This window comes from Phyllobates terribilis, unplaced genomic scaffold (genome assembly GCF_046119375.1).
Source record: "Phyllobates terribilis strain yellow unplaced genomic scaffold, ASM4611937v1 Scaffold_4__5_contigs__length_816908805, whole genome shotgun sequence".
NCBI lineage: Eukaryota > Metazoa > Chordata > Amphibia > Anura > Dendrobatidae > Phyllobates > Phyllobates terribilis.
This window is the reverse complement of record NW_027362764.1, coordinates 106,364,823-106,389,972: the sequence shown is the minus strand read 5'-3', so window position 1 is coordinate 106,389,972 and position 25,150 is coordinate 106,364,823. Positions and strand designations below refer to the sequence as shown.

At 39.7% G+C, this 25,150-nt stretch overlaps 1 long non-coding RNA gene across 1 annotated transcript; it reads right to left on the bottom strand.

The window, feature by feature from the left end:
• Positions 1 to 6,927: 6,927 nt before the first annotated feature.
• LOC141264227 (uncharacterized) lies at positions 6,928 to 11,669 on the bottom strand. The gene is made up of 3 exons (XR_012319845.1): positions 10,985 to 11,669; positions 9,995 to 10,196; positions 6,928 to 7,641 (listed from the first exon to the last, which is right to left on the bottom strand). It is a non-coding gene; the product is annotated as an uncharacterized lncRNA (long non-coding RNA).
• Between the last annotated feature and the right edge of the window lie 13,481 nt (positions 11,670 to 25,150).

The following is a 25,150-nucleotide window of genomic DNA, read 5'->3' as shown; positions in this document are numbered from 1 at the left end:
TACAGGTGTATGCCGCTGCTGAATTGCCGGCTTTTCATGTTTCACTGTTGGCACTGTTCCCATCGATTTGGGCAATCACTGTAATGCCACAACCACCATGGCTGTGGCATTACAGTGAGTGGCAGACAATCCCTGCATGATTGGTGCTCTAAATAGCGCCAGCCATGCAGGACACGCTTTTGGTGCACGAACAGTTATCGAACATAACCTCGAACAGCCGAATTTTTTGCAAATCGTTCGGGTTCGTCGAACAACTCGAACACCGCCCAAAACAGCTCGAATTTGAGATTGGCGAACAGTTCTAGTCGAACACCGCTCATCTCTATTTACAAGGTGTGATACTTTCAAAAGGGGGTGCTACTAGGTACTAACAATGCAGGGTGTATCGGCCCATTTTCCTTTTTGTAATTTTTAAAATGTAAAAGATGAAAATATATTTTTTTTGCCTAAAATACATAGGAAATGTAACTTTAAGCCTTTTAACTTTAAGCCTTTTAGAGATCATTTAATCTTCAACTTGCTTAACTGTAAACGATAACAGTAATTTTGACCAGTGATGCCCAAACTTTTACACGCCACTGTATGTGTTGGAGACTAGAAGCAAAAAAATTTTTGAAATGTTTTTGCACATTACCAAATACTTTGACTTGCAAAATCTTTTACATTTGCTCAAGAAAAACCCTTAAAAATAGAGGGTTGTTACGATACTAGTACAGCACAGCTGGCATCCGATGATCGGAGGAGCAAGAGCAGGGAACAGCAAGCGGTAGTATAAATCTTTGGACGTAGCAGTAGCAATAGGAGTTATAGGAAACAATCTTGGGGAGGAGTGGAAACAGTCTGGGTAAGACAGTTCTCAGCAGCTAGAGACTGGAACTAGACAAACAGCTAGGTACAATACTGAAGAAATGAGTGAGTGTCCCATGTAGCTTTAAGTAGGCCCAAACAGGAAACAAGATGGCTTCCACAGGTTCACAATCTGCCATCCTACAAAAGGGCAATTGCAGAACACAACAGCAGATTCCAGTGGTAAGGAGTTAAAATGCAGCCCAGTCATCAAGATGATTAATAGCAGCCACTAGTGGTCAATTTATAGAAAGACAACAGAGTCTTTCTTGGCTAGCCAGTTTTTCTCTAATGTGAATTACAGAAAAGAAACATATTTTTTATTAGTGATTAACTTTAATTGTTTTGGGGGCAAGGTCTGAAAAAGGACTAAGATGGACGTGTCTGAATTCTTTACTTAATCCTCCATAATAACTGCTAAGAAACTATAAGAGACTGCTTTTTACTTTTTTTGGAAACCCTTTTGTCCTCATAAGGAAGAGATGACCAGATAAAAATCCTTCAAAATGGTGCCAAAGTGCCTTACAGGTTTCTTGTATAAGGCTGGAGGCCACAACCACAACACTTAGCTGATCGGTGCACTCCTAGTACCGGCAAACAGAGGAAAAAAAATAACCCTCAATACTTTACCTGACACCCTAACATCATGGGTGTCTATTGATGAATAAACTACCGATTAATGAACAGAAATATTTGGACGGAAACTGCAAGCACAGAAAAACAAAGGCCTAGACTGGAGGAGGAAGGCTTCAGGACTTTAGTTGAGGACATCTTTCCTTTACCAGGACATCCTTTATTAAGTCTTCTAACAGAGCAATCTCTGAATCATATGCTAAGGAGCTTGTTTTAGCCTTAAGCGGATGCTTACAATAGGGCATCTCTCCATATTCTGCCATATGTGTCACTTTTATTGATGAACTTCAAAGTAGTGTGGATCATATTGAGAACAAAATGAGAAAGTCACCCAAGCTCATAATGATATGGTGGATGCCCATCCAGCTGTGGAAGATTAGGTTGACACATTTAAATTCAAGGTGGCTGATACTGAAATTGAAGCAGGAGGAACAATATTAAATTCTGAGGAATTCCTGAAAACATTCCTCCTCCCAGCTTTCATCTTAGGAGTCCAACCTGCATCAGCTCAATAAATTGGTTCAACCCAACAGCCAACCTCAAGATCTAATTACAGATAGAGCTAACCATCATCCAAAACCGAAAAATTAACCTGATAAAATTCCTAGAGATGTTCTCACAAGACTGCACTTTTTTTTTTTTTACATAAAAGAGTATCTCATGTTTACTGGCAGGATATTTTAGAAACTTCTCATCCATATGAAGAGGTTCACTTATTTGCAGATCTATCTCAATCCACAATCCAAGCTACTATTATTCTACGCAATTTCAGAATAGTCTATAAATGAGGATTCTCTAAGAAACTCCTAGTTCATAAGGATGGTAATACGCACATCATCTCTAAACCAGATGGTGGCCTGAAGATACTATAACAATTAGGTCTATCTTTCTCTCTGAAATACTTCTTCATTTGTTGCAGCCTCACAGACAAACCTGAAAATTCCTAACAAGAGACATGTGGACAAGCCTACTTTCTCCATTAATCTTATAGCATCAAGAAGGAGGTGTTTCATCACCTCAATTGCCGAACTGTTTCCCATATTTTGCAGGAGAAATTGATGAAACCTGTTTCATCCCTATTGCATTTTGCAGCAGACTATGTAGTTTTATAGTTGTTCTGTTTGCAGAACTATTTCGTCCAATTCATTTCTTAAGTTTTTCACTGATGCACCATCACGACTATTAGACTTACGCAAATATTTAGTGCATACTTGGCTTTGTTCTACAACTATTATCTAAAATAGCTAAAGCTATTCTACAGCCCCAATTCACAAAAATTTGGGACACTGTAAAATGTAAAAAAAATAAGAATGCAATGATCTTATAGCCATATTTTACTTACAACAGAGCTTAGAACACATATCAGAAGTTGAACGTTAGACATTTTTCCATTTCAATTAAAAATACGATTTATTTAGAAATTGACAGCAGTAACGTATCTCAAAAAATTTGGGAGAAAGTCATATCTACCATTGTATCTTTTTACAAGAGAGTGCAAATGTTTGTAAAGTTAGGAGACCAATTACTGGAGGAATGTTGTCCCATACTTGTCTGATGTAGGATTCTCACTGTTCCTCAGTCCTAGGTCTTCTTTGCTGGATTTTTTGTTTCATAATGCACCAACTGTTTTCTGTTGGTGAAAGGTCTGGACTGTAGGTGGTCAGTTCATCACTCAAACACTTCTGTGAAACCATGCTGATGTGATGAATGCAGTATGTGGTTTAACATTGTCTTGCTGAAATATGCAAGGACTTCCCTGATATAGATGTCTGGATGGAACGATATATTGATCCAAAACCTCTATTTAATGCTGAGCATTGATGGTGCCTTTCATGTGTAATCTGCACCTGCCATAGACACTAACGTAACCCCATACGATCAGAGATGCAGGCTTTTAAGCTGTGCGCTTAAACAAAATCTTGAAGGTTCCTCTTCCTTTGAGTCTGCAGGACACAGTGCCCGTGATTTCCATAAAGAATTTCACATTTTGATTCAGCCGACCACTGAACAGTTTTCCATTTTGCCTCAGAAAATATTTTAAATGACCATTGGCCCAGAGAAGACGGCAGTGTTTCTGGATTGTGTTGATATGTGGCTTCTTTGCTTGATAGACCTCTAACTTGCATTTGTAAATTGCACAGAAAACTGTTTTCACAGACAATGATTTCTGGAAGTATTCATGAGCCCATGCAGTGATTTACATGACTGACTCATGCCTGTTTTTAATTCAGTGCTGGCTGAGAGTCCATAGATCACATGCATCCAATATTGACTGTCGATCTTTTTCCTTATACACATGGATTTCTCCTGAGTATCTGAATCTTTTGATGCAAATGGTGGGTTATTCAAAGTCTTGGCAATATTACATTGAAGAACATTTACTGAAATTGTTCTACAATTTTTAAACTCAGTTGTTCACAGATTGATTAAATTCTGACCATCTTTGCTTCTGAGAGACTCTGCCTCTCTAACATGCTCTTTTTATACACAATCATGTGACTTAGTTGAAAACTCACCCTCCAGCTGTTTTTCATTAGTACCACTTACTTTTCTTAACCCTGTCTCAACTTTTTTGAGATGTATTGCTGCTACCTGTTTTTCAAATGAGTTACTTTTTTCAAATGACATAGAAAAATGTCTAACTTTCACCTTCTTATCTGTGTTCTATGTTCTGTTTTGAATAAAATGTGGTTATAAGAAATTTCCAAACCATTGCATTTTTGTTTTCTTTTTATTCTATACTTTGACCCAATTTTTTTGGAATTGGGGGAATGTAGTATAGACCTTCTCTTGGCCTCATCGCAGGAAATTATAACCTTGTTTCCTAAAACTGAACCTTCAGGTCTAGGTCATATAGTTTTGTATAAAATTATTCAGTTTCCTAAAGTAGTTTATATATTAAGATCTGTTCCTATTCCCTTACCTCTTATATGTTGTCATAAAATTTGATATTAAGAGTTAAACTTTATTTGGGGTAACAAAAACTAAGGTGACGATTCATTAAGACTGGCATTGCACATGCCAGTTTTAATAAAGGGCTCACTGGAGTATGATGTGCCAAATTCATTACTAGGTGCAAACCACTCAATAAATTTGGTGCATCTAATGGCACCTGCCCCAGTCTGTTAGATTTTCGTGTGCTCCACGTTGGGCTTTGCAAGCAGCTCAGCGTGCTCCCATGTGTTGTAATTCCTAGGCCTATATAAGACCTCCCAGGACACACACCTGTATCTTAGTATTGTATTAAGACTTTCTAACAACTCTTATTTTGTCTGTGAACAGTTCCTGTCTGCAAACACCAGGCAGTCTTCTGGTCGACTGTGGTTTCTAGTCACTGAGTTACTTGTTTGCGGCTTCCAGTAACCCAGCTGCCTGTCAGCGGTCTTCAGGACTTCACTTGTTTGTCTGTGGCTTCCAGTAATCTTTCTGCCTGTCAATGTTCTTCAGGACTTCACTTGTTTGTGGCTTACTGTAACCTTACTTCCTGTCAGTGTTCTTCAGGAGAATTCCACCTGTTTGTCTGGAGCCTCCAGTAACCCTGTTACCTGTCAGTGGTCTCCAGAACCCCTTTAAGACTTTCAATTTGCCTCTATGTGTCTGCTTGCAGCTTACAGGACGTCCCCTGTCTGCTTGCAGCTTACAGGATCCCTTTAAGATTTTTAGTTTCCCTCTAGTAACTCTGCTATCTGTTTTCCATGTGCAACACACACCTGCTGTACTGACGCCCGTGGCCCATGTGCCCACCCAGAATCTTGGGCTTAGAGTATCCACCTTACCTAGTGTGCCCACTTTCTGTAACAATCTTCTCAGTGTCATGTGGACTGGAGTAACATTTCTGGCGTACAAAATTCCAGCACTTTTGTTGAATTTGATGACCTGTCTCCTGCCCAGGCGCCTCCACAGTTCCATTTTTAAGTATGCTGCTTCAATCTGGTGTGAAAACACCAAAAGTCGCAAAAATTTTAGGAAATCTCCATGTTGTGCAAAAATTTTGTGACTTTTCCATGGGTTTAACACCAGTTTTCTGGAGAAAACTCTTTGAAAAATTGGTCCCTAAGTGCGACCTCTATTATTTTTATGCTCATAATTAGATGGGCTTATACAGTTCACAATACCCTAGCCTATCATAAGGCGGATATATCCTCAAATAAATGCAATATTGGATTAATTGTACCAACAATACTAGCTGGCTAGATATCAAACTACATCTCAGTTATCGCTTTATATTCTTTTATTAGATTATGTTAAATTTTCTCAAAGGCTTCTACAAAGATCCCCAACCTTAATAGCCTCAATACTTGCTTGGAAATCACTTCTTTAGTCAAATAACCCTAAAGATCATGTTCATAGCATCTATTTTCTTCTGAATTCACTGGAAATTCTAAATCTTCCTGTTTTCTACATTTTCATTAAATCTTTCAAACTGGAGATTAGGAGGTATAGATAAAATTCAGCACCTGTTTGTGGCTAACTATACTAAGCCCTTTCTGGAAATAATCAACAGCTTTCATTTACCGAAGAAAGACTATTATAAATATATTCAAATAAAACTCTAATTGCCTTCATTTCCAGAGACTAATGTTCACCTTTCTAAAGAAACATTTGGCTTTTTGAATATGTCCCAAAACAAGTATTAATAAATTCATGAAATATGAATATAACTTTATTCGGAAAGATACAGATTTCTCTAAAAAAAACATATCCTCAACTGAGAAAAAGATCTTGGCATTGTGTTTCCCAAGATCAGTGGAACATAGCCATGAAATGGACACATTCCTCTTCTCTTTGCTCTAATCTCTATGAGGTTTATCATTAAATCCTATCAAGATGGTACTTAACCTCTGCTAAATTATCCACATTTATCTAAGTCATGCTAGAGACTATGTAATGGGGAATGCTCGACGTTCAATATTTTTTGGGCCTGACGCAATATGTGATCACTTTGATGAGAATTTTTCGTTTCCTATTTCTATAATAACGATTACACCTTTTTAAACTAATACTAAACTAAATTTATTAACTTTAGGTATTCAATATATTACCGATGATAAAAACGTATGTTATAGCTTTTTCATTACTAAACTTTTAATTGCTAAAATATGGAGAACGTCATCTTTTGCTACAATTAGAGATGTTTCTGGAGTGATGCTGAATTGTTGTCACTCACCCATATCCCACAGATTAACCACTAAACACTTTTGCTGCAGGATTTTTGCTTTCTGAGTTCAACTGCTTCCAGTTACAGCATTGGCTTTTAATGTCCTAATGGATGTAAGAAAGTCCCTTTCTGAGAGCTGGAAGAGCCTGGAAAACAGTGTAGATAATTCTTCAAAGCAGAGAATGAAGTTTATTGAGAGGTACGCAGCAGAACAGTGCATTTTAGAACAACAATGTGATAATACAACATGACAATATTCATGAGCATTTTTACCAAACTCCATTAAATCCATAAATCCCCATGTCCTTGCTTAAGTAATGACAGTTTCCTAATAATTCTTGACATATTGACAACTGTATTGTCCTAATTTCCATACCACAATTACAAGGACATTATTTATCACCCTATAACACCACTTATTTACTCTCACATTGACCTGCAGCTGCTGCTATTGACCTTTGTGTATACTCCCCATGCCTGCTAATGGCACTGACATCATTTTATGGCTGCATTGTGGGGAGAGTGCAGAGCATGCATCTCATTAGCTACAAAACTTACTTAGCTCAAACTTCTGAACAAGATGGCTGCTAGGTTTAACATGGCTGTTCAGAATATTAGGACTTCTCATTCTCTTACAAGTCCCCCTCTTGTACTCTTTCCAGAGTACAACTTTACATTGATGTAATATGCAAAGGTGAATTATTATAAACATGATTATTACAGTAATTCATAATTTTATAAACCTGCATCTGGAGCGGCAAAAATCCCTAAAAAAGCAAAAAAAATAAATAAAAAGTCATTAAAGTATTAGTCCCAAAATAATAGGTCCCATAGTAGTTAAGTCTTTTGATTCCTGTCTTCTCTTTTTCTTCTTATGCTTTGGATTACAGATCTTCTCCCCCTGTCACACTATCTGATTCCCACTGTATAGTGTGAGACACCATCTGCAGATCATCTGTTAGGTTCATGGTCACAGTAGTCGAATATGAAAATCTTCGACTGACCTGGGGAGAAAAAAAGGTGGAGTATCAATCCTTACCAGACACGTCAGTAAGATAATTAAGAAGTCTACACTGATCAATATGAACAATTTTAACACCTTTGTCGCTTGGCTTGTTAACCCTGCACACTCCTAAAACCGTGGGGCCAATTATGCGAGTGACAACAAAGGGACCTTCCCAATTAGCTTCCCAGGGTCCTGTTTTTCTGACATTCTTAATAATCACCTGAGCTCCTTTAATTAATTTAGACTCATAGAATTTTTCAGTAGGATCTGCACAACTCTTTGCCATCGGAAAAGCAGCATTCTGCTGAAGGTGCTTAATGTGCTGTTGTATTTGTTGTAACCACTGATCCCTCTGCACTACGGCTTGCTCAGGACTAGGAAGTACAATGTCACTTGGCAACTGAACAGGCATCTGTCTCCCAGTCATTAATTCAAATGAAGAAATGCCGATGAACTTGGATGCCACAGGACGGATGGCTAACAGGATAGCCAGTAAATGATTGACTCAATCATTGCATTTTTCCTGAATCATCATGGACATTTTTCAACTTTAGGATTCTGTTCATGCGCTCTACCATTCCTGCAGACTGCGGATGATAGGGGACATGAAACCACTGCTGGATCCCCAGCAGAGCACAAAAGTGGGTCATAACCTGTCCCACAAATTGAGGGCCATTGTCACTTTCAATTATTTTAGGGAAACCCGAATGTGAAAAGACATTTTTCCACAAAAGTCTAGCTATAGTCAGGGCAGTATTGTTTGTGGCTGGGAGTGCCTCTAGCCATTTAGAAAAGGCGTAGACTAACACAAGGGCTTATAACCTCCTTTTGCTGGAGGGAAGGGACCAATAAAATCAATTTGAATAGACTGCCAGGGACCCTCCACTACTTGTATTCTCCAGAGATATGGCTTGTTTTTTACTTTGGGATTATTCTGTAAACAAATAAGACATTCATCATGTATCTCATGACACAAAGCCCTCAAGTGGGGATGCCACATTTTGTGTTGTACAAGCTCTAGTAAAGCCCCTGTCCCGGGTGAGCAAAAACTGAATGATTAAATTTAATCGGGGGCTTGATCATTATTGTGGGGATGTAAGGCACAAGCTTGTCATTAACCCTTTTGTAGTACAGACACTCCCCTTTTTCCATAAGCAGAGACTCAAGGGAATTAAACAAGGAGGAGTCTCCATCCTTCTCCTGCGCCTGTATGAGCTCCTGACAAGAAGAAAAAACAAGGGGGGGCTCTTGAGGCTTCTTAGTAACAGCAGCAATCACTTCATGAGAGTATTTTTCCTCCCCTGTAAGGGCGTCTTCCTTGGCTGCATTGTCTACATATGCATTGCCAAGGATGTGCGGGTCAGGAGTTAGGTTTTGGTGATCTTTGATTTTACAAAAGAACCATAAATTTGGGAATTCTTTGCCCCACTGCACAATTTGTCTGAGAATCTCTGCATGTTGTAAAGGCTGGTTTGGTGAATCAACCATCCTCCTCAGGGCCGTAACATTTAGATACAATGTGAAGGAGGAAGCAACATAGGCACTGTCACTGAAAATATTCATAGGTTCGGTGAACGCTAGAATAACTTGTAGAGCTGCTTTTAATTCAGCTCTTTGGGCTGAAAAGTGACCTGGGAGTCTGTACAGCAGCAACAACTGTTTATCAGGAAACCATAGAGCATAACCTGTGGCATAGCATCCATTATACCAGTATCGAGCTCTGTCGATACAGGCACAAGGGACACTCTCCTGAAAGTCTGCTCGGAAGGGCGAGGGAGTGACATTAGCCTGTTCAACTTGACAATCGTGACATTTTCCTGTGTACTGCATCATCTGGGCTAAATTATATTTTTCACCCACTTCAACTTGTAAGTCTCTGGTCTCAAAGTCAATGATCCATTGAGCCATTCTCTGTGAATTTACCCCCAAGGCTTTTCCTTTCAACAGAGTTTTTAGAGTAACATGTGGGGTTTGTAGAATTAATGGAGCAAATCCCACTATGTGTCTTACTTGATTCATTGTCCAGTGCACGCCCAGTAAGTGCTTCATGCACGGAGTAAAACCTTTCTCCATGAGTGTAAGCAACCTTACGTAGTAACCCAGGGCATAAAATTGACTGGACACTTCAGGACTATCTTTGGGCCATTTTTGTAAAAGCACCAAGGAAATAGATACATCTCCGGTGTGGGCTTGAATGTAAAAGGGCTGGGAAGGGTCAGGGCTGATTAATGTACTGGCTGCCATAAGGGCCTCTATTCTCCCTTTGACATAAGGTCTTCCATCCTTGCCCAGGGAAAGAGGGACAAGGAAGGCAAGGGAAACAGGGGAAGCACATTATCAGTCAGTGTTACCTGCGATGAGAAACCCGAAAAATCCATCATCCTCATCTGAGAAAGTTTCCATCCTTCAGCTCCCACCTCTGCCCCAAAGAGATCTTCAGTAAGAAACCTGTCTTCATGATCCCGCAGCTCCTTCATTAAAAGAGCATGGAGACAAGGAGTGGTGACTCTTCCCTGAATAACATTGATATCCATGCTGGACAGCTGGGGGCTGCTGGAGAGAAAGAAAGAGCAGAAGGCTCCTGAGAGACAGGGTTAACCATTTGAAGACTGTTATATCGCTGATACTGCCTAGGACCATTCACAACAGGATAAGGAGATCGTTGGTCAACTACGTCTCTACAACATCATCAGTAGATTAAGCATTCTGCAAGACTCCTGACTTGAAAGCCCCCTCTAAGGGTATTTTCTATAAAAATTACATAAACTCTTTTCTAAACTGTTCCTCAACGCTTTCAAGATGTCTTATCACCACATTCTGTTTCTCTAAATGTCCATTCTTCTATTCTATATCTCCTGTCCTCAATCTTATTCCTGTCAATCTCCTGCTCCTCTGCTACCCCTCCCATTTCATCAATGACTATTTGTAAAGCCCAGTATTCATACCCATCTTTCCCTACTATCTGTGTTTGCTTTAGAGTTTCATCCAGCTTTTCTACTCTCTCTCTGAACACTGCTCCTTCCTGGGTGATCACATTAACATGCTGTCCTGCAGGAAATCTACCAATGGACTGATTGAAAGCAATAACTCTCTTACACAAAGCCACTGTTTGGCTACTATCTTTCCCTAAGGCCCTTTTCTCATCTAGTTCCCTGGTTTCTTTTGTTAACCACTGCATACAATTTAGCCAAGTGGATTTAACATTAAACCCCTCCAGCTAGGGTGTGCCAGTATGCTTATCTGCCTGCTTTCGTAACCACTCCAAACTGGAGGACTACAAGGACGTGTTTTCTCTGTTCTGGTATTAACAAGTGCAATTTAAGAAAAAGTTAAATACTCACACCTCTCTGTCTGGAAGACCCTTTGCCAGCCTGAGTCGACCAAAAGAGGTGTGGCCACACTTCCTGCCTTTCTCCTTACGCTTGCCAGGTGTCTCCCTCCGCCTTTTAAAGCCTCTTGCTACCGGACTCACAATGTCTTCTTCACGTCCTTGTAGATAACTCACGTAGAGGTTTCTTCTTGGTTGCACATATATTTTTATAGTCCTTCACTTTTGTAGTTTTCTGATAAAATCTGGTAGGCTTGAAGCACTCAGGACAAGTCCTCTATCTGGCTGGCTTACCTTGAGCGATTTACACTTTACACATGGATTCACACCTTTTCACCCTTCCAGTCTCTAGCTCCTCATCTACAATCCTCTCCTTTGGTTCTTCTGGAGGCAGCTCTCCTGAGCCGCTCCTCCTGGCTGGCTCGCCAATTGTAAGAAAGTCCCTTACTGAAAGCCGGAAGAGCCTTGAAAACAGCGTAGATAATTCTTCAAAGCAGAGAATGAAGTTTATTCAGAGGTATGCGGCAGAACAGTTCAGAATGCAGGCAGGGAAAATACACTTGACACGCGCAGGTGTCTAGTCCAGCGACACAGAATTGGGATATCTGGCAATGGTCTGGTCATGGTGTGGCTTCAGTCTGGCGATGGTGTGGCCTTGGCAATGGACTGCCTTGGCAATGGACTGGCATGGACTGCCTGTAGACTGGCGATAGAATGGCCCCAAACAACAGTATCAGAACCTTTTTATGCATAGCTTAAACAAAGAAACTACATATTGCGGTAAAAAGGCGTATGCATGATAACATCATACTGCAGGGAAAGACATGCATTTTAGAACAACAATGTGATAATGCAACATGACAATATTCATGAGTATTTTTACCAAACTCCATTAAATCCATAAATCCCCATGTCTTTACTTAAGTAATGACAGTTTCCTAATAATTCTCGACATATTGACAACTGTATTGTCCTAATTTCCATACCACAATTACAAGGACATTATTTTGTACCCTATAATACCACTTATTTACTTTCACATTGACCTGCAGCTGCTGTTATTGACCTTTGTGTATACTTACCATACCTGCTAATGGCACTGACATAATTTTATGGCTGCATTGTGGGTAGAGCGCAGAGCATGCATCTCAATAGCTACAAAACTTACTTAGCTCAAACTTCTGAACAAGATAAGGTAGGTTTAACATGGCTGTTCAGAATATTAGGACTTCTCATTCTCTTACAATGGACAGTTAAAATAAGTTCAAAGGCGGAGAACTAGATTATTACAAGGGATGGAGGCCTCTAATATGATGAGAGGTTGGAAAAGTTGAGCTTGTTTAGCTTAGAAAAAAAGACTTCTCAGAGGGGATCTCATACAGTGGGGAAAATAAGTATTTGATCCCTTGCTGTTTTTGTAAGTTTACCCACTGACAAAGACATGAACAGTCTATAATTTTAAGGGTACGTTAATTTTAACATTGAGAGATAGAATATCCCCAAAAAATCAAGAAAGTCACATTGTATAAATAAGATAAATTTATTTGCATTTTGCAGTGAGAAATACGTATTTGATCCCATATAAACCATTAGGAGTTCTGGCTCCTACAGACCAGTTAGATGCTCTTAATCAACTCATTACCAGTAAAAAAGACTCCTGTCCACAGACTCAATTAATCAGTCAGACTCTAACCTCCACAACATGGGCAAGACCAAAGAGCTTTCTAAAGATGTCAGGGACAAGATCATAGACATGCGCAAAGCTGGAATGGGCTACAAAACCATAAGTAAGATGCTGGGTGAGAAGGAGACAACTGTTGGTGCAATAGTAAGAAAATGGAAGAAATACAAATTACTGTAAATCGAAATCGATCTGGGGCACCATGCAAAATCTCACCTCGTGGGGTATCCTTGATCATGAGGAAGGTAAGAGATCAGCCTAAAACTACACGGGGGGAACTTGTTAATGATCTCAAGGCAGCTGGGACCACAGTCACAAAGAAAACCATTGGTAACACATTACGCCTTAAAGGTTTAAAATCCTGCAGTGCCCGCAAGGTCCCCCTGCTCAAGAAGGCACATGTGCAGGCCCGTTTGAACTTTGCCAATGAACACCTGGATGATTCGGTGAGTTATTGGGAGAAGGTGCTGTGGTCAGATGAGACTAAAATTGAGCTCTTTGGCATTAACTCAACTCGCCGTGTTTGGAGGAAGAAGAAGGATGAGTACAACCCTAAAAACATCTTCCCAACCGTGAAGCATGGTGGGGGAAACATTATACTTTGGCCGTGCTTTTCTGCAAAGGGGACATGATGACTGCACCGCACTGAAGGGAAGATGGATGGGGTCATGTGTCGCGAGATTTTGGCCAACAACCTACTTCCCTCAGTAAGAGCATTGAAGATGGGTCGTGGCTATGTCTTCCAGCAAGACAATGACCCAAAACATACAGCCAAGGCAACAAAGGAGTGGCTCAAAATTAAGCACATTAAGGTCATGCAGTGGTCTAGCCAGTCTCCAGACCTTAATCCCATTGAAAACTTATGGAGGGAGTTGAAGTTCCGAGTTGCCAAGCAACAGCCTCAAAATCTTAATGATTTAGAGATGATCTGTAAAAAGGAGTGGACCAAAATTCCTCCTGACATGTGCGCAAACCTCATCAACAACTACAAAAAACATCTGACTGCTGTGCTTGCCAACAAGAGTTTTGCCACCAAGTATTAAGTGTTGTTTGCCAGAGGGATCAAATACTTATTTCTCACTGCAAAATGCAAAAAAATATCTAATTTATACAATGTGATTTTCTTGATTTTTTTTGGGATATTCTATCTCTCAATGTTAAAATTAACCTATCCTTAAATGTATAGTATAGACTGTTCCTGTCTTTGTCAGTGGGCAAACTTACAAAAACAGCAAGGGATCAAATACTTATTTCCCCCACTGTATGTGTGGTCAGTACAAAGGACTGGCGCATGACTTATTCCTTCCAAAGACCATACTAAGGACCAGGGGGCACTCATTACGGGTGGAAGAAAGGCGATTCCGGCACCTAAACAGGAAAGGGTTCTTTACAGTCAGAGCAGTGCGACCGTGGAACGCCCAACCACAAAAGGTAGTAATGGCTGACATGGATGATATCCTTAGTACACATAACATTGTGGGCTATAGATAATTTATTGCCAAAAAATTATAATTGGTGGCGAAAGGTTGAACCTGATGGTCCTAGGTCTTTTTTCAACCTGTGTAACTATGTATTCTAACCATTTTTTTGCAGTGGCATTCAAATTTGGATGTATAGTTTTGTACCTAGTACCTGAAATTTTGAAACCACGTCAGGCAGATGAGATTTGGTGATGACTTCATCATGAGCACATCTTGTTCATTACTTGCTAGTTAAGTTTTTAAAATGTTTTTATCACTTTTTGTGTTATTCCATGTCTCTTGTTGTTCTATTTAATAAAGTCTTTTATATGGTGATCCCATAGCAATTGCATACTTATTTTTCTCTTATGCTTAACAAATCGTGCAAGATGCACAGTCTATTAGGCAGCTTGTCAGTAAAGAATTGACTGCTTTAGCCAGTGTTTCCCAAACTCCAGTCCTCGGGGACTTCAACAGATCATGTTTTCAGGATTTCCTTCTTATTAAACAAGTGATGAAATTATTATCAGGGCATCAGAAATTGCCACAAGTTCTCTCATCTGTACCGTGAGGCTCTGAGGACTGGAGTTTGGGAATCACTGTCTAAACAATGCACTGCAGTACACAAGTAGTGCAGTGCATTATCTATGCAATCAAGTGATAAATTGCTCAAGTCCCCCCATGTGGGACTAAAAACATTGTTAGAAAAATATTAAAAATTGCTTTGAAGAGTTTAAAAAAATAGAAGAAAAAGTTGTTTAACCAAATAAAAAAAACACCCCCAAAAGACACATTTGGTATCACTGTTTTAATAATAACCGTACATAAAAATATATCAATAATCATCTCGCAAAGTAAAATTCAAAGAAAATAAATACGACAGAATTGCCATTTTTGTTTGTTTTGTCTCATATAAAATAAAAGAAAAATGATCAAAAATATGTATGGACCCCAAAATTATACCAATAAAAAATACATCTCTTTATAAAACAAGACCTCATGCAGCGCTGGAAACAAACAAACAAAAAAGATATGTCTCTCAGAAAACGGGCATGGGTGAATAAAAGGTTAATTTAACTGGATGAGCTGCCTCACTCTCCAGAGTTTTTGCTCTCAGAAAGATTTTTACAAAAACGTGATATTCTGTTGTGAAATTAGTAAAACATAGAAGAAATTATAAACTAGGTATCACTGTAATCATATCGACTCGTACTATAAGTCTTTATTCATGCCGAACAGAGAAGCCAAAAAAACACAGAAAAAACAATGCCAGAATTGCAGTTTTTTGTTTATACCCCATTCAAAAAAATTAAATAAAATGTGATAAAAACCTCATACATAACAAAAAATTGTAGCTCTGATAAATAAAGCTTATTTTGCAAAAAATTAGCCCTTAAACAAATTCTGTCTATGGAAAAATTAAAAAGTTATTGGTCTTAGAAAATAATGAACCCTAAAATTATGTTTTTTAAAGTGTTTTTTTTTTAAGTATTGTCATTATCTTATTTTAAAAAAATCCAAATTTATTGCTTTCTTTTCTCTCCACGTCACAAAAAAGTGTAATATAAAGTGATATGAACCTATGAGAATGTGGCGACACAAAACCAAAAGATTTTTTTTCAAACTGAATATTTATTGTATAAAATAATAAAACATAAATAAAACTACATACATTTTGTATAATTTATCATGGCAACCCACAGAAAAAAGTTATCACTTTATTTGTGCAGAAAATGATAGGTGTAAAATTTAAAACGTCAAAAACAACAATAGCAGAATTGCTGTTTTTTATTTCTTCCCATAAAGAGTTAATAAAAGTTAGCTATTAGGTACAGCTACGTCGATGCAAGAATACAAAAGTTATGGCTCCTGGAATGTAATGATGAACAAATGAACAAAAAAATGTTAGTCATGATCCTCAAGCGGTTAAACAATGTGTATACGCTTACATGTTGCCATTATATACTGTATAATATTGTAAACCTCAATAAAAATGATTGTATAAAATAAATTGCTTTCACTGCTTCATTTATTTTCAGACCCCATGGAAATGCAGTTTGTAACCTGCATTCTAGTTTTTTCTTTTGTGGGAGCGTCTCTCCTTGTAATGCATGCTGGATGTGAAATTCTTAGGTCCAGGATGATGATGTCTTCGGCCTCATGTATCAGCACAGCTTCATTCCTGGAATGATTTGCCATTCTACCACTCCTTACATAAAAGAAATGTCTAAGTTAATAGCAGACCTGTGTAGGATTGGTGTCAGATCTTTGACGCTATCTAGTTTTAGTGAGAAGACTAGATCAACACTTTTTTTTTTTAACTAAAAATAATACTGAATGGGGTTGTCCAAGTTAAAGGGAACCTGTCATGTTGAAAAATGATATCTGATCTGAAGGCAGGATGTTATAGAGCAGGAGAAACTAAACAGATTGAAAAGATTCAGTGTGAGAGCTCATTCAGACGTCCATCTTTCACGTATGAGTGCTATCTGTGGTTTTTGATCATACCCGTGATTGTCTATGAGGCCATTCACATGCCTGTGATTTTTCGCAGACAGAGCGGTCCTCAGAAAATCGCAAATACATGTCCGATTTTAATCCAAGGGTCAGATCAAAATCGGCAATGCAAGCCTATGGGTTAATAAAAAATTTGGATAGCACTGAGATGACATCTGAGTGCGGTTTGATTTTTACCGTTTATCTTTTTTTCTCCATGAACTTGAAAAAGCGCTGACACTCGGAACAAACGCAGATCAAAGTCTGATCAAAATAATTGGTCTGTTTACTTGTATGTGAGAAAAAAGGATGTCTGAATGAGCCGTAATTTGCATTTTTTCATTGAAATCCTTGGTATTTATATGCACAAGTCCAGTGGGTGGTCCTCTTCCGTGATTGTCAATCTACCCTGTATGAAGAGCTAACGGTCAATCCCTATTAGAACCACCTAGTGGACTCATATGCAAACAAACACCAGGGATTTCAATGATTGAAATACAAGTTATGCTCAATCTTTTGTAACCAATTTATAAATAATTCTGCTCAGATTCCCCTCTATACTGTCCACAGATCAGACTACATGTCCAATGTGACACGTTCCCTCGAATTAAAAGTCAGTCCATGTGCAGCAGTGCTGCTGAAGTAAGTAATAAGATAAGCTAACCCTCTTGTTCTCCGAATTCTCCATGTGGTAGCCCCAGGTGGCCAAAGCGGTAGAGACCCTCACAAAAGTCATAAGACAAGGCATATCTATCCATTGTCAGATCAAAAGTATCAATGCATCTATTTATCACTTTGCATTAATACCCTCTCCACAACGTGGAAGGATTTGAATAACGGCAGTCTTTCTTTTTATTTTCCGATACAGTATATCCATGACCAATTGAAGATCTATTTTTCACGTACTTATAGTATATACAGGTTGTACATTTATTGACCCTAAATATTTAAAGTTATTTTTTTCTTAAATAGATTTGACAAGTTACTAGGATATGCCATTCTTTACTGATCTTGGGTTTTGGAAGCCGGGAACATTAACTATCACTAGAAATGAAAGGCTGGATCCAAGCTGGTATAGATGGAGGGTTTTCCATTTAAACATAATCGTTTTGGTAAAAAAAAAATAAAATTTGAGCAAAACATTCTTGCCTGCCCAGAAACTTGGAGCGTCACAATAAGACAATCTCTACAATAGAGGCTTCCTGATAAACCACTGTCCTGTCTGGTGATGCGACCTTGGTGAATGTTCAGGAGGCTGAGTGTGGCACCCCAGGTGTCTGGTTTCCACAGTAACGGCAATGTTATGTCTGAGAGCAGGTGGGAGGTCTCTTGGTCAGGGATCCTATGCATGCCACACCTCCTGCCCAGTCCTGGGAGGGTAAGAACTTCCCCTATATAAACCTAGGGCTGAGGCAGGGTTAGTGAGTAGAGAAGAAGTAGAGACAGAGAAGCAGATATAGGAAAAGAACATCAGGAGCTCTGTGGGAGCAGTACTACAAGGAGTCAGGGGCTGGCAGCTGCAGAGCTCGCCCTGACTGAAAAGTTATCACCGGACCCGGAGTCCGAGGCTGTGGGGACTAACTCCTATCCAGCAGCAGAAACCGACCGGCAGGGGATTGCAGGTCCTCTGGCCCAGAAGCCCGAAGGCACGGTCACACGCGTGGGACCAGCACCGCCGTCGTGGAGCGGAAGCTACTAGAAGGCCCCGAGTCACCGGCCATACGGGTGAGCACCACACGGTACACTCAGGGACGTGGGCTACTTATACCCGCTTCTAGCAAGGTAGCCAGAAGAGTATCGTTAGTTTGGGAGGCCTACAACTCCGCCTGGCCAGGGGAGATCCCATCTGCTCAAGGACTGACCAGGCCCCAATCGCTAGCCAGTACTCCGGGAGGGTCTGTCGTTGTCACCAGTAAAGACCCTGAACTACACCGTACCGTCTCCGAGTGGTTCCTGCTACCCCCATCATCCACGTCGGCTGCCCTGAGGCCATACCCCTCCCGTTGGGGGTTATACTATCACGCTGCACAATCCTACCACCGGCCTCAGCGGTCTGCCCTGCAGCAGCAGCTCCTTAGCTGTACTCAACGGGTGGCGTAGTCGTCCAACATCTACCGCTAATACAGCGCCACTTAGTCTGACTCCCTGGGCACGGACCGGGTCACCGCCACGAGACTACAACCCTCAAGAGATCCGGCTCCGGGTAAGCTCCCGCGTGCGCAACGCAGCGCGACACAGGCCCAGGGGCGCGTCACTGAGCATGTGCAGCTCTATCCATTCGCATCTTTGGGAGTTTCGGATAAAGCCATGACGTAAAGGTGAATGTGTTCACTGGTAACCAATCACAACAAATCAGTACATTTCCAAATGTTGTTACTTAATTCCTTTACAAATATTAAACTTTTTATATTGACCTGTATTGTCTGGCCAACTTGATTTTACCAGCTCTAACTTTCAACTAAATATTGATCCAGCCTGTCTTCTCCCCATCCAGATCTTCTGCTATGTTTACCTCCTAATTTTCTTTTTGCACTGCTGTCACGCTATGACTTATATTTGCACAAGCCTGCAAAGGGCTGCTCCAGGGACTGTCACCTACTGTAGGAGGTCAACCATGAATGATGAGAAATTGATGGGTTTAAAGGAGTTGTCCAGATTTGGCAAGAAAGTCTTCAGTCACTCTATGTGATTGCAGACTTGTGAATCCTCACAGTGCGCATGGTGCGTGCTGTGGGGATTCTCCGTTGTCGGTAGTTAGAGCAGGCAGTCATGTGACTAAAAGTATGCGATATGCATACTTCCGGACACATTCCCTCCAGACGTGTATGGCCTCACTCAATTCACTTGAGTATTGAGAAAAGCCAAGCAAGTCTAGTCGGAATGTGGCCAGAAGTATGCATACCGCATACTTGCTGGCACCGGAGAATCTAGACAGCACGCTATGCGCGCTGTGAGGATTCACAAGTCTGCAGTCAAATAAAGTGAATACAGACTTTCAAACTTTGATAATCCCTTTAAGGGATAGAAAACAGTGATAGTTTTACATTCTGTATCTAGGTGTAATCCACATCCACTTCCCAGGAAGGTAAAGTTGAATGCTTTTCTTCTACAGATGTGTCCATCCTTACCTTTTATTAAACTTGGTTAGGGACTCAAATTTCTCACTAAACCAATTCAATACAATACAGTTATATGCTATCAATACATTTATCTGACTTCTATTCACATCACATAAACACATATAGCATAAACATCTCCCATCAGAGCATCGGAAAATCTTGTTTTTTTAAGTTTGCTATCTTGCTCTACTTTACTATCTTGGTATATACTAAAGAGAATCTGTCACCAGGATTTTGCCACCTAATCTGAGCGAAGCATAGTGTAGAGTCAGAATTAAATATTGGGAGAATAGAAACAATTCTGCACTTTATGAAGTCACGGCAGTTCAATAATAAAGTAACATGCAGGTTTATTGTCAACGCGTTTTAGAGTCACACTGACTCCTTCTTCGGGACAACCATGCATAAGAACCAATAATGTAGAGTCAGAGACTTGGATTACAGTGATGTGTCACTTACTGGGCTACTTTCTGTAGTTTTGATGAAAATCACAGTTTTATCAGCAGGAGATTATCATTACTGCCATGTATTCCTCCATATTCATGAGTTCTTTATAACCCCCACCACTGATTGGCAGCTTTCTGCCTATGCACAGTGTATACAGAAAGCTGCCAATCAGTGATGTGGGCGGGGTTGTACAGAGCTCAGCATTCAGAGAACTGATTGATCTGCAGCAGATAAAACAGTGATTTTATCAAAACTGCATCAAATAACCCAGTAAGTGACACATAACTGACATCAGGGTGTATACGGGGGACACACCTGTAGGATGAAGATATAATATATCAGAATTGAAGTAAAGAGAATATAGTAGCAACTTCATCGTTCAATGTTATTTTTATTTACTGAACAGGAACATTCACTTACTGTATAAGATACCAGGGTCATTTACTGGAACAAGCAGCAAATCCACCTTTCATAAATCCAATGTAATTATTTTATTTATTTTATACAAATCTTACAAATTTACATTAGATTATACACTATTGCCATTTCATCATGCTTCCTTTTTTACATATTTTGTGGTCAGTATTGTCCTAAACTAAAAATATTTGCACAAAGCAATTATAAGGCTTGAGTGACCCATAGATGAAGAAGACAAGACACCCTGGAAGTAAAAGGACAATAAGATGGTGATTCCTAGAAATCCTTTTCTAGGCATAAAGAATACGACTGAGGATACAAATACTGGGTGAGAACCTGAATTGATTGAATTGGGTTTCTCCATGGTAATAATATTACATTCCTTTCATCTACCCTGTATCAGTCCAGAAAGTCCAGTTGTCCGTGTTATAATTATCTTCTGGAATATTGTGAGAGAGGAAGCAAAAGAGTCATTGGATATTACCAATTATAAGACCCCTCTGGCTAAAGGGATGTTACAAGATTTTTATATTGACCACTTATCCTTAGGATAAGCTATCAATATATGTCTAAGGGGTCCACCTCTCAGAATCCCCATCTATTCTTTGTCCCACTCAAAAGAAATGATATTAGACTAGATGATCACTAGTGTAAAGACAGTTTTGTGTATGACCCATGCTAATATCGGCTAACCGATTGCTTGTTCCTTTCATAATCTCATGTTTCTCGACTCCTTTATTTGGTTTCTAGCAATAGTGCTTGATTCTTATCAGTCATCGATACTTGGTCATATAAAATACTTCCACTTTAGAAACATATAGGGACATGTAAACGGTAAAGAGCCCAAGGTTTGATATTATCATTTTTTCTATTCTAAATAACATAAAAATTAAAAAAGAAGATATTGGAATTTTGAATCCATCCACTAAATAATGGCGTCTTTCTATAAATCTATACCTTAAATATCAGGATTATTTAGTAATCTTCTATTTTTTGGGGTTTGAAAAACCAGATGAAAGGCACCCCCATAATGGTAAAGGAGGGAATATGGAACCAGTTGAAAAATAAAATAAAAAAAAATATATTTTTTTAAATATATATAAAAAATATTCTTTTTATTAATAAAAACACAACACGTTTCGGCTGCATCCAGCCTTCCTCAGGTGGATGCAGCCAAAACGTGTTGTTGTTTTTTTTTAATAAAAAAATTATATTTTTCTCTATATTATTTATTTATTTTTATTTTATTTTTCAATAGGTTCAATCAACCCTCCTTTACCAATACGGGATTGCCTTTCATCTGGTTTTTCTAACCCCAAAAACTAGAAGATTACTTAACTAAATAACCCTGATATTTAAGGTATAGATTTGTAGAAAGACGCCATTATTTAGTGGATGGATTCAAAATTCCAATATCTTCTTTTTTAATTTTTATGTTATTTAGAATATAAAAAATAATAATATCAAATCTTGGGCTTTTTACACTTTACATGTCCCTATATTGTATTGTAGTTCCCTGCATATGGAGAGACCTGGAGCTCCTCTGAGTAGGAGAAATGCCTAAGAGGATTCTCAAGGTTGGAGCCACCACTGACCATAATGATATCTCATCTCCTTGGGATATGCCATAACACCAAATGATGGTTTTACTCCTTTAAATGACTACAAAGAATAGAACCAGCTGATTTGCTCACTACCAAATTATGCTTTTGTTTTGTTACCCACCATGGGTTGGGCTGCTACCAGAATATTTTTTTTATATTGATACAAATCACTTTATGTTATGTGTTCGTGAGTGTACCTTATACCCTAAACACTTCCTTATTTATTGGCTGATGTCACCTGAAGATGTTGCGAATGCCCTTAAAGGGGTTGTCTCGTCTTAAACTACAAGTCTGCAAGCGCTCTATGTGACTTCAGACTTGAGAATCCTAACATTGTGCACACTGCGCGCTGTGAGGAATCTCCAGTGCCAGTGCTGGGAACAGCGGGCGTGTGACCGCAAGTATGTGATTTGAATAGATGCGGTCACATACAGACAAGATGGGAACAGCCTTGCTCATTGCAAGTATATTGAGTGAGCCCAGATACAGTCTAGTCAGAATGTGTCCGGAAGTATGCAAATCACATACTTGCGGTCACATGACTTCCCGCTCCTGGCACCGGCAGTGGAGAATCATCACAGTGCACGATATGAGGATTCACAAGTCTGCAGTAACCTAGAGTGACTGCAGATTTTCATGCCAAACCTGGACAACACTTTTAGCCCCATCAACTTCTCATCATTCATGGTTGACTTGCTTAAGATCGGACAATCCCTTTAAGGCGTAACAACCAAGGCAACATTGAGAACCAGGCAGCAAAAAGATATTTCAAAAACATCTCAGTCCCATTTATACGTCCGAGTTTCATGAACATTTTCTATCTGTTTTTTATATTTTGCGGGTAGATCTCATACCTATTTTTGTTTATTGGCCTTTTCTGATGCTCATTATTTTTGGATCATCAGTCCACAAAAACAGGCAGAAACATGGAAAAAAAATGGCTGGCATCTATGTGCTGTCAAATTTTCACTGTTTGCTAGGAGAAACTTAAGAAACCACCGTTTTTGCACATGAGAAAAAATGATGAAACGCAGATGATAAAAACTGACGGATGGACCAAACACTGATGAAAATCCAGAAAACTGATGAAAATTAGTCCGTTCTTTTCACATACGAGAAAAAATAATGACTCGTGGATGGGACCTTATGTACAGTGGGTACGGAAAGTATTCAGACCCCATTACATTTTTCACTCTTTGTTTCATTGCAGCCATTTGGTAAATTCTAAAAAGTTCAATTTTTTTCTCATTAAAGTACACTCTGCACTCCATCTTGACTGAAAAAACCCCAGAAATGTAGAAATTTTTGCAAATTTATTGAAAAGAAAAACTTAAATATCACATGGTCATACGTATTCAGACCCTTTTCTCAGTAGAAGTAGAAGCACCCTTTTGAGCTAGTACAGCCATGAGTCTTCTTGAAAATGATGCAACAAGTTTTTCACACCTGGATTTGGGGATCCTCTGCCATTCTTCCTTGCAGATCCTCTCCAGTTCCGTCAGGTTGGGGGGTGAACGTTGGTGGACAGCCATTTGCAGGTCACAGAGTTGTTCTGAAGCCACTCCTTTGTTATTTTAGCTGTGTGCTTAGGGTCAATGTCTTGTTGGAAGGTGAACCTTCGGCCAAGTCTGAGGTCCAGAGCACTCTGGAGGAGGTTTTCATCTAGGATATCTCTGTACTTGACTGTATTCATGTTTCCTTCAATTGCAACCAGTCGTCCAAGTCCCTGCAGCTGAAAAACACCCCCATAGCATGATGCTGCCACCACCATGTTTCACTGTTGGAATTTTATTGGGCAGGTGATGAGCAGTGCCTGGTTTTCTCCACAAATACCATTTAGAATTATCACCAAAAAGTTCTATCTTCGTCTTATCAGACCAGAGAATCTTATTTCTCATAGTCTGGGAGTCCTTCATGTGTTTTGGAGAAAACTCTATGCGGGCTTTCATATGTCTTGCACTGAGGAGAGGCTTCTGTCGGGCCACTCTGCCATAAAGGCCCGACTGGTGGAGGGCTGCAGTGATAGTTGACTTTGTGGAACTTTCTCCCATCTCCCAACTGGATCCCTGGAGCTCAGCCACAGTGATTTTGGGGTTCTTCTTTACCTCTCTCACCAAGGCTCTTCTCCCATGATTGCTCATTTTGGCTGGACAGCCAGGTCTAGGAAGTCTTCTGGTGGTCCCAATCGTCTTCCATTTAAGGATTATGGAGGCCACTGTGCTCTTAGGAACCATGAGTAATGCAGAAATTCTTTTATAACCTTGGCCAGATCTGTGCCTTGCCACAATTCTGTCTCTGAGCTCCTTGGGCAGTTCCTTTGAGCTCATGATTCTCATTTGGTCTAACATGCACTGTGAGCTGTGAGGTCTTATATAGACAGGTGTGTGCCTTTTCAAATTAAGTCCTATCAGTTTAATTGAACACAGCTGGACTCCAATGAAGGAGTAGAACCATCTCAAGGAGGATCACAAGGAAATGGGCAGCATGTGATTTAAATATGAGTGTCTGAGCAAAGGGTCTGAATACTTATGACCATGTGATATTTCAGTTTTTCTTTTTTAATAAATTTGCAATAATGTCTACATTTCTGGTTTTTTTCAGTCAAGATGGGGTGCAAAGTGTACTATAGGCTGGGTGCCCACGTAGCGTTTTTCAAGCGTTTGTGCTGCGAAATTTCCTCAGCATAAACGCTTGTTAAACGCTAGGTAATCCGCACCCCATGGTCCCCAAGGGGATTCCGCATGTTCTATGCACATGCTGCGGATTTTTCCGCAGCGTTTATGCTGCGTACAAAAATCTGCAGCATGTCATTTAATTTTTCGGAAGCGCAGCGGAATGGCCGCCATTGACTTGCATTGAGACGCATAGAATCCGTGTCTGTACATTTCTACAAGCGAATTCTATGCGTCTCTATGTGCGGATGGTACCCAGTTCTGGAGGAGAGGAGACTCTCAT